This window comes from Megalobrama amblycephala, linkage group LG6, assembly GCF_018812025.1.
Source record: "Megalobrama amblycephala isolate DHTTF-2021 linkage group LG6, ASM1881202v1, whole genome shotgun sequence".
Lineage (NCBI taxonomy): Eukaryota > Metazoa > Chordata > Actinopteri > Cypriniformes > Xenocyprididae > Megalobrama > Megalobrama amblycephala.
Genome location: NC_063049.1, coordinates 28,187,437 through 28,199,112, shown reverse-complemented (window position 1 = coordinate 28,199,112; position 11,676 = coordinate 28,187,437).

The following is an 11,676-nucleotide window of genomic DNA, read 5'->3' as shown; positions in this document are numbered from 1 at the left end:
AATGATTTCTGAAGGATCATGTGACACTGAAGACTGGAGTAATGATGCTGAAAATTCAGCTTTGACATCACAGGAATAAATTACGTTGTGAAATATATTCAAATAGAAAACAGTTATTTTAAATTGTAATAATATTTCACAATATTATTGTTTTTTACTGTATTTTTAATTAAATAAATGTAGCCTTGGTGAGCAGACGAAACTTCTTTTAAAAACATTAAAAATCTTAGTGGTTCCAAACTTTTGGACTGTACTGTACACACACACACACACACATATACATATATATATATATATATATATATATATATATATATATATATATATATATATATATATATATATATATATAAAGTATTCAGACCCCCTTAAATTTTTCACTCTTTGTTATATTGCAGCCATTTGCTAAAATCATTTAAGTTCATTTTTTTCCCTCATTAATGTACACACAGCACCCTATATTGACAGAAAAAACACAGAATTGTTGACATTTTTGCAGATTTATTAAAAAAGAAAAACTGAAATATCACATGGTCCTAAGTATTCAGACCCTTTGCTCAGTATTTAGTAGAAGCACCCTTTTGATCTAATACAGCCATGAGTCTTTTTGGGAAAGATGCAACAAGTTTTTCACACCTGGATTTGGGGATCCTCTGCCATTCCTCCTTGCAGATCCTCTCCAGTTCTGTCAGGTTGGATGGTAAACGTTGGTGGACAGCCATTTTTAGGTCTCTCCAGAGATGCTCAATTGGGTTTAAGTCAGGGCTCTGGCTGGGCCGTTCAAGAACAGTCGGAGTTGTTGTGAAGCCACTCCTTCGTTATTTTAGCTGTGTGCTTAGGGTCATTGTCTTGTTGGAAGGTAAACCTTCGGCCCAGTCTGAGGTCCTGAGCACTCTGGAGAAGGTTTTCATCCAGGATATCCCTGTACTTGGCCGCTTTCATCTTTCCCTCGATTGCAACCAGTCGTCCTGTCCCTATAGCTGAAAAACACCCCCACAGCATGATGCTGCCACCACCATGCTTCACTGTTGGGACTGTATTGGACAGGTGATGAGCAGTGCCTGGTTTTCTCCACACATACCGCTTAGAATTAAGGCCAAAAAGTTCTATCTTGGTCTCATCAGACCAGAGAATCTTATTTCTCACCATCTTGGAGTCCTTCAGGTGTTTTTTAGCAAACTCCATGCGGGCTTTCACGTGTCTTGCACGGAGGAGAGGCTTCCGTTGGGCCACTCTGCCATAAAGCCCCGACTGGTGGAGGGCTGCAGTGATGGTTGACTTTCTACAACTTTCTCCCATCTCTCGACTGCATCTCTGGAGCTCAGCCACAGTGATCTATGGGTTCTTCTTTACCTCTCTCACCAAGGCTCTTCTCCCCTGATAGCTCAGTTTGGCCGGACAGCAAGCTCTAGGAAGGGTTCTGGTCATCCCAAACATCTTCCATTTAAGGATTATGGAGGCCACTGTGCTCTTAGGAGCCTTAAGTGCAGCAGAAATTTTTTTGTAACCTTGGCCAGATCTGTGTCTTGCCACAATTCTGTCTCTGAGCTCTTCAGGCAGTTCCTTTGACCTCATGATTCTCATTTGCTCTGACATGCACTGTGAGCTGTAAGGTCTTATATAGACAGGTGTGTGGCTTTCCTAATCAAGTCCAATCAGTATAATCAAACACAGCTGGACTCAAATGAAGGTGTAGAACCATCTCAAGGATGATCAGAAGAAATGGACAGCACCTGAGTTAAATATATGAGTGTCACAGCAAAGGGTCTGAATACTTAGGACCATGTGATATTTCAGTTTTTCTTTTTTAATAAATCTGCAAAAATGTCAACAATTCTGTGTTTTTCTGTCAATATGGGGTGCTGTGTGTACATTAATGAGGGGAAAAAATGAACTTGATTTTAGCAAATGGCTGCAATATAACAAAGAGTGAAAAATTTAAGGGGATCTGAATACTTTCCGTACCCACTGTATATATAGAAAAATAAATGAATAGTCTATAGAGTGTATTAATCCAGGATCAGGACTGGGTTTCCCAAGCAGAATGTCAGTCACATAAAATTAGTACTTAATCTTTACAGCATGTTACCCAAAAATACATAAAACATTTGTAAATTAACAAGTCCCTCAGGCCACTCATAGATTTATTATGTGCAATTTAAACAGTTTTTCTCACACATTTCATAGTATATCATACAGAAATAAACATTATATAAAATATATTAATTCAGTATTTCCAAGAAACTGAAAAATGACTAAATTACATTGAAAAACAATACACTGCAGTCCAAGTGCATTCCAAGTGATAGGCCTGAATGTACATACTGTATTATGTAGGTCTACTTTTATAGGCATAAGTAATGGTTATATAGAGATATGTTGATAAATGATATTAAATGAGCACTTGCCTCTCTCTCTCTCTCTCTCTCTCTCTCTTCCTCCTTCTCATCATCCTCTTCCTCCTTGCTTCAAATTGTAGGTGAAAATCTGCTCCAAGTAGTCTGATCTGTAGTATGGCAGTCTGTAAAAGAGTTTTTGCTTATTTCTAAGTCAAAACTACACAACATTGACAATAACGAAATCCAGAACGTAGCGCTACTCATTATAACACAACTCATTATTAACAATTTCAAATGATTATTCCTGTATTAGATAGACTCACAAGATATTTCCTAAAGCTGTGAGGACAAAATCAGCTATGGCAAAAACTGGTGAGAATGTCCTTCCCATAAATGACAGCTATAGTCTTATAGATACCTCATTAATAATTTATCATGGATCCTTCATACACACAAAATGACTGAACCTACTTGCCACTGCTTCCGTTTCAAACGCAGTCCCGCTCTAGACTTGCACATCCGCTGATTGAATTTGATGGAGCTGTCTGCATAATAGCATTAGCATTACGGAGGAAAATGTTCATCATCATAATGCAATTTGTAACATATTTTCATGAACGCGGCTGGATTTCCGGCGGGATCGATAGATAAGCTGCTCGCAACAGTCAACCTCGGCCTCAGCATGAGTTAAGGGCACAGAAACGGACAAGGTGACACGGCCCAGGGGAAGCAGAGGCTAAAAGGGCTGTGTAATACACTGAGAAACAATGAGTTTGCAGGAGCAGCACAGACCCGGGGCTCTTTTTCTCAAGAAAATAAGAAACTGTACGGTCAAGGCTTAACCTAAAGCCCAATCCATAAGTGTAAGAAATGCTCCAGCCGATACCATTTGCTTCAAACGGCCTGCAGAGAGAAGTCAGCATTCTGCTACTTAGCTCAGACACGGTTTTAGTCATAGTTTGAGCTCTCTTTTCTTGGCGCGTGGTGGAGCCGTTCCCTCTGGATGCCGACTAACAAGAGCGTGAGAGGGGACGACACAAATTCATCTCAGCCTTGGATGGAGAACGTGGCTACGACAGAGTTCTGTCAATTTGTGCTGCCAGTCACCAAGGGCAAAGCTATGCTTCTCTTCCTCTCTTTTCTTCCCTCACTCACTCCCCACAACTCTCCTCCCTTGCCCAAAAACCCTCTGCCAGCCCTCCAGGGAGCAGCTGAGCCCCTGCTCTACAGCTTCCTCAATCTCTGCCATCTCTTTCGCGTTCTCTCTCTCTCTCTCCTTCCTCTCAACAGGCTTCAAACAACTCTCAGCTCCCCTTTTGTTTGTCTCTTCCTTCTGCAAGGCCAATCGGGAGGTTTTCACAACTTCCATCTCCCAGAAGCCATGCTGGAAACATCAGCGCTGCGCAGAGGAGGGGGGGGGGGGGGTGATTGTGGAGGGTTGGGGAGGAGTGAGGGATCATGGGAAGACAGGCAGTGTGAAGAGACATGAGGTGTGGAGGCGGAATGCAGTTTGGAAACGTTCTGCCGATGAACAGTAAGGAAAGTTGCAGTGGCTGTGGGTAGTTTGCTGGGGTTTTTTTCTTCTTTTTTCTCACGGATTGCCTCTCATTACTGTCTGCGAATGTGTGTGTGTGTGTGTGTGTTACAGCGAGTGGGTGGATTCTTCAGAACAGGCAGGGGCCTCCAAGGTTCACTAAACTGAAAAGACAGAAGCAGCAACTGAGACACACAAGCAGATGTGAAGCCCAGAATAATTAGGCTACACGGTGTCTGCAATAGAATCTGACTTAAATTTGGCCACTCGCCCTTGAGGCTGAGCAACTGCGCTGATCTCTCGCTGTCTCAATTAATTTGCCATATCTCATTCACTTTCTATGCAGAGGATGATCCATCGATGTCTAACATTCTGCTGTTAGGGTTATAAATACCCATGTTGCATGCATGCAGCTCTCAGCTATGTTAACTAACCAAACTACATCAGGAGTCATTTCTTGAATCTGTCTGACACATCATCAGTGTTAGGGTAAAGTGTTACAAGTAGAGCTGTCAATTAAACTCATTAATTAAAAAAACTACATGATTAAAAAAAATTATGCAATTAATCATGCCCAATACGTTCTTGTGTTCAAAGACAGCGAGATGATATGCAGCAGAATGATGCACAGAGGATCCATTTTAAAAACTTGACGCAGCCTTTAAAACGGGGCTCACAAGATGTAACACGACAGCCAAAGACATCAATATGCATGTGTATATAGACTAACTCTGGGAAAAAAATCAAGAATGATTTTGCAAGAATGAATTTTCTATGAAAAGCCCTAAGGCTTCCTCGGACATATTGACAGACGTGTCAAAACACGATATGGGAATGAAACAAATAATGTATTGCCTTCTACAGCCACTTTGCGTAGTCTATCCAATGAATTGCTGTTCTGACACAATTATAAAATAAATACTTAACATATAATAAAATAAAAATAAAATATTAAAATAAATATTACAATTTATCATTTTTCTCATATGGCATATTAGCAAATATAATTAAATTTACCAACTGACAGCCCTAGTTAGATGTAAAGTTACCATATTGCTATTTAAAAATAATATTACTTTTTGAATTTATTTCAAGATGCGGTTTCAAATAAATGCTTGATAAATACTGATAAACTTAACTGAAAGCTCTATGTATATGCTTGACACTGCGTCGACATTGAAATTCCCTTTATAATCAAAGCTGTCTGCAAGGCAAACCAGCTAAAATTCCACTATGAATAAAACACATACTCAACACTGCACATAATATGATAAATGCTTTGTTTTCCCTCTTCCCATCTGCTGCCAAACACACCTTGTCAGATCTTATACACCACAGAGATCAGTACTATATACAAGAGACTCCGACATGATAAACCTGCATATTCCAATTTTGTGATCTCAGAAGGCAGATGACACCAGTGCAATAGAAATGGCACCATGATGGCCATTATGTATCTAGCCAAATAATATGCTCCAGCAATCTGAGATCAATATGCCGTTAATATGAAAACACAGTCAGGCAATTGGAACGCATGGATGAAAATCTCATCACCATAATTGTTGTGTCGAAGAAAGTAATATACACTGTAAAATATAGCAGCATTATACTCGCCTTTCTACTGTAGATCATACTGACCAGACTGAAGCACTACACTGCAACATAAAATTGCAATTAGAGATTTACATGACAATTTTACACTGACTATAACAATCCAGCAATTAGTTCAGTTTATACATGCGATATACATCCCATTGTTGGAGAAAACAGATTCAGCTTTGAACTAGAGCAGCATTACTCAACGCACGACCCCTCAAGACATTCCTTTGCGTTTTATGTGATGTTTTCATCACTGTGGCAACCATAAGAACAATAAATCACAAACATGGTTTAATACAAAAATGTAGAATTTAAGAATTAATTTGAATTGGACACAGGATATTACATTGGAATTTTAATTTAAATAAATGACTGGAAGAGAAATTTGCTGTAATACATTCTGGAAAATAAACTAAATAAATTAATAAATCTATTCACCCATCCATCCATCAGTCTGTAAGGCCTATATATAAAACTTTAGGTAAAATGACACTTGTAGTTATAGTATATTAATATCAATATTAATATAATACAAACAAATTCAATTCAGATTTAGAAACTGAATTAAAATTTAAGGCACTCTCAAACCAATTCTGAATGGTGCGCAATCCTGCATTTATACTGTGGTATATCTGCGGTCAGTGTGATTTTTTTTTTTTTTTTTTTCAGAAACAAGTTATTAATATAAAAGACATACTATAAAAATAAGGAGTGCAGCCCTTGAGGCTAAAAGGATCTTGCTTTGTGGCCTCTAAGCTTTCCGAAGTAGTCCTGTTAACACTCATCCTGTCAAAATAAGACTTTGTACTCTCATATCCCAGCATGCTGTGTGCCCAGCATAGCTGTTGGATATCTCTGCTTCAATGTCCTAAGCGTGTATGAGTGGTTTAAATAAGCACTCATTAGCTAACAGAGTCAGGACGTTCCATGCAGACAGATCTTTCAGAGAAATGTTCGAGCTCCTCATGAGTAGCCTTTGAACAGCAAAAAAAAGAAAAGTGAACAACCCTTGATTTCTTTCACCCTGGGATGCTTTTCTAAAGCCTCAGCATGCACTGATAAGTCACGGACGTTTCTAATATGGGTTTGAGGCCAAAAGAAATCTGACTGTGGCAAAGCTTGTGACCGCCCTGCTGAGGATATTATCTGATCACTTGGATGTGTTTTTCTTTTACCCACCTTCACAGGTCATTAAATGCTCTTTTTTTCCAGAAAGCCTCAAAGCAAAGGACAGCGCTTAACCACAGGAACATTCTTCTCACCATGGCCTGAAACCTTCCTCTCTGCAGTGCTAGGTGGACATCCAGAGAAAGATGAAAATCTGACATTTTGAGGACACAGAGCAAAGAGCAAAGAGATCCCTACTGTGTGAAGGGTAGTGTTTCGAATGTTGTCATGGCTTTGATTTCATACATGAATTAGGCTTGGTGTTATTAGGCTGAACCGCTGACTGGTCTTGTAACAATGTACTCTATGACAGACCTTTACAGATAGTTACAACTTAACCTGTGCACATACATGCACACACACTCTCATTCTCTGCTGCTGACATAAAGGGCAGGTTTGAGAGATCTGACATTTAAAAACAGCACAATGCTAAGCCTGGATCGTTAACCTCTGAATCAATTAAATGACTCATTGTTCAGTTTGTGGCCAGTCCACTTGTGGGTTCATATTTGGGATGGAAGTTTAATGACAACTGGTTAATTTCTTATGAAAAGAATATTAATTTTAAAAAGTGTAATTCTATTAGAAGTAAAATATTGTCAAAGTTGTTTTCAATTAAATGGATTTGGCTTAAAGGGACAGTTTACTTAATGAAAATCCTGTTATTTACAACTTTAGACCCGCAGGACGTTTTCTTCTGTTGAACACTGTAAGAATTGAAAATATCTTAAGATATTTTAAAATGAACAAACACATTTGCTTTACTGTTTCAACCCCTCTCTCTTGCTACAAGGGCCATTTGGAAGGCACAAAGGTGCTGATATTGATCAAGCCCTGAGGGGCCAAGACATTGGGGGTCTACAAATGGTCACACCTTTAGTACAGTGGGGGAAGTTTAAATCTTCTGATTGGTCAGTTTGAATGTCTCACATTTGAGTTTTGGTCACATGGTCAAGGAAGGGATAAAAGAAGATTGTAACTGTTGCTCTGGTCTCTTTGATACTCTGCTCTTCTTTCTTGGATTCTTGGGCACTCTCTGGCCCTCTCTCTCTCTCTCTCTTTCTCTCTCTCTATCTTTCTCTCTCAGGTAACTTTTTCATACATGCTGTGTACGATTAATGGTATATGATTTTATCATCTCATACATCTATTTTGTAATTATTTTAAGTGTAACCATAATCAGATATTGTCATTAAACCCTTTCAATTACAATTGATGTGCTAACTAGTTTTGATTTAGTAACATTAATGTGCTCCCTATTGCAATACAATATTGTCACACTATAGCAACGCTCTCCCACATATTTTGCTATTATAACTGCGCTTATTTCCGTCGTTGGTATAAGTTGCAGTGGGTGGTAATAGACAAGAAATGTACAGTTTTCTAACATCTTACTGATAAAGTTTCTTTAGTCGCTCGGCAAACCTTACAGTCTGAACCGCTGTAGGAGTTCCACCCTTACAACACAAAAAGAAATGTTTACAATTAATATTAAATTGCTGCACTTTTCCAAAGATTTTCCATAATTAAATGGAAGTGAAGTGGGAAAAATTATGTTAAAGGGATAGTTCACCCAAAAATTATTCCATGATTTACTCACCCTCAAGCCATCCTAGGTGTATATGACTATCTTCATTCAGACGAACACAATAGGAGTTATTAAAAAATATCCTTGCTCTTCCAAGCTTTATAATGGTATGGCACTCCTGATTATGAAGTCAGTGCATCCATCCAAATAATCCATATGACTCCAGGGGCTTAATAAAGGCCTTCTGAAGCAAAGCGATGGGTTTTTGTAAAAAATAAATAAATAAATAAACTAAATAAACTATATATATATATATATATATATATATATATATATATATATATATATATATATATATATATATATATATATATAGGCATTTATATTATAGGGCTGGGAGGCGATTAAAATTATTAATCTAATTAATTACATGATGTGGCGATTAATTAATCTAATTAATCGCAAATTTATCGTACATCAAATTTGGCTGAGAAACTATCCCACAAAGATAATTTGAAGTAATTTTTATGTAAAGAATTAATAGACATTAGAAAAAGTAGATTAAGAAAGAAATATTTTATTTGATTCAACAGAATTTATTACACAAACTTTTGGACCATGAGGTTGAATAAATGACTGAATTTTAATTTTAGGGTGAACCATATGTTGATTATTTTTATCAATACGGAAATATGAAATTGAAAGTGAACATATGGTCAACTGATGTTTTATGAATTGTTTTCTTAGAGAAGTTAATTTAATGAAGGCTACCAAGAAAGCTAGGTTACTAAGTCAATTAATTTAATTCACAATACAGTTGTGGCTAGAATTAGATGACTGTAAAAATAAATCTGCATTGTTTATCCTTTTGATCTTTAATTTATAAAATTAGCAAAAATCTAACCTTTCACTGAAGGAAAAGAATTGAAAGTGGGGGGAAAATAACTATAAGAAATAAATGTTTTTCTCCAAAACACGTTGCCCACAATTATTAGCACCCTTTTATTCAATACTTTTTGCAACCTCCTTTTGCCAAGAGAACAGCTCTGAGTCTTCTTCTATAACGCCTGATGAGTTTGGAGAACACCTAACAAGAGATCAGAGACCATTCCTTCATGCAGAATCTCTACAGATCCTTCAGATTCCAGCTCCATGTTGGTGCTTCTTCTCTTCAGTTCACTCCACTCATTTTTTTTAGGGGTTCAGGTCAGGGGACTGGGATGGCCATGTCAGAAGCTTCATTTTGTGCTCAGTGACACATTTTTGTGCTGGTTTTGATGTTTGTTTTGGATCATTGTCCCGACGGATGATCCAACCACAGCCCATTATAAGATTTCTAGCAGAAGTGGTCAGGTTTTGATTTTTTATCTGTTGGTATTTGATAGAATCCATGATACGATATATCTGTATATATAAGTTGTCCAGGACCTCTAGCACAAAAATAGACCCACAACATTAAAGATCCAGCAGTATATTTAACCGTGGGCATGGGGCACTTTTTATCCATGTGTGCACCAAACCCATCTGGTGGGTTTGCTGCCAAAAGCTCTTTTTTTAGTTTCATCTGACCATAGAAGCTGGTCCTGTTTGAAATTCCAGTCTTTTCTGAAACTGAATATGCTGGAGATTGTTTCTGGATGAGAGCAGAGGATTCTTCTTGAAACCCTCCCGAACAACTTGTGGTGATGTAGGTGCTTTTGATAATTTTTTTTTAGGCTTTCTGAGATTCAAGACTCAACTAATCTCTGCAATTCTCCAGCTGTGATCCTTGGAGAGTCTTTGGCCACTTAAACATTCCTCCTCACCATGCATTAGCACGATTTAGACACATGTCCTCTTTCAGTCAGATTTGTAACATCTTTAGTTGATTGGAACTTCTCAATTATTACCCTGATAGTGGAAATTGGGATTTTCAATGCTTTAGCTATTTTCTTACAGCCACTTTCTATTTTGTGAAGCTCGACAATCATTTGCTACACATCAGAACTATATTCTTTGGTTTTTTCTCATTGTGATGAATGATTAAGGGAATTTGGTCTTTGTGTTTCCTCATGTTTATACTCCTGTGGAACAGGAAGTCATTGCTGGACAATTTCATGTTCATGATCACCCCGGTGAGCTAAAAAAATTTAAATATGAATGGGAATATACTTCAGAGATATTTTACTCATTTTTGCTAATTTTATGAATTAAAGATCAAAAGGATAAACAATGCAGATTTATTTTTAGAGTCATCTTTGATCATATTTATGAAGGGGGCTAATAATTCTGGCCACAACTGTATGTGCACATTTATTATTATTTATGTGGGGGGCGACGCATCACACAGGCACAATGACGCTGTATGACAGATGTATCACTTTTATTTTGTTTTTCATTTTTTATTAAGAATATTCACAAACTTGTTAACCATAGCCTATCATGAGCTATATAGGAGCTCAGCACCCAGGGAAAAATATGAGATATTCTCCATTCATTTTAACCAATAAAAAACGACTGCAGCTTTCAGACGCAAACTTCGTTTCATTTTTTATAGTTCACTTGAGGCAGTTATTATGGCATTTTTTAACGACGCATGTCGATGTAATACATTATAGTGAGTGCGCATCAATGTAATGTGCAGAACGAATCCACAAAACTCACGGCTCTCAAATATAGTGTCCTCATGCCTCTACTCTGGCTCAGATATTACGTGTGCGCGCTCGGTTATGGATGGTTCGGCTGTGGGCACCAACCGACAGAAACATAATTCGGCGCATAATATTTGAATGTGATTGTCATTTAAATCATATCAGTTGATCCTTAACGAGCGATGGGTGCAGCCAAAGCACGTTTGAATTTAGCAGTGAATGTTCTGATCTTACCGGTGTTGTTGTACGCTTCAAAGGGTTTTGCTTAACTTCAAGAAGGCCTTTATTAATCCATGTGGATATCATTTATGATGGATAGATGCACTTTTTGGTCTTCGAAATCAGGAGGGCCATTCACTATGATTATAAAGCTTGGAAGAGCCACGATATATATATATTTTTTAAAGGTCCCATCTTTCGTGGTTTTTTGAAGCTTTGATTGTGTTTATAGTGTGCAATATAACGTGTTCATGTTTCGCGTGTAAAAAAAACACAGTATTTTTCACATAATTTACTTATCTGTATACCGCTGTTTCCACATAAAAACGGGCTGATGACTTCCTTGTTCTATGAAGTCCCTCCTTCAGAAATACGTAACGAGTTCTGATTGTGCCAGCGGTTCCTGTGTTGTGATTCGACAGCAGCTTAGCGAACCTTGCCTGGAAAGGTCACGCCTCTTATAACGTGGAGATGCACGCGCTCAGTGTTATTGTAAACATGTCTTTAATTTTACCCTATCAATTTGAGCCGGAATCAGACCCGGTGATTGGACTGCGGGATGAAAATAACAGCGTTTCGACGACATGGCGACAAACACACTCTACAAACGCAACTCTTGTGTATTCCTGTGGGTGGAGGTTAGTCAAAAAACTGTTTTAG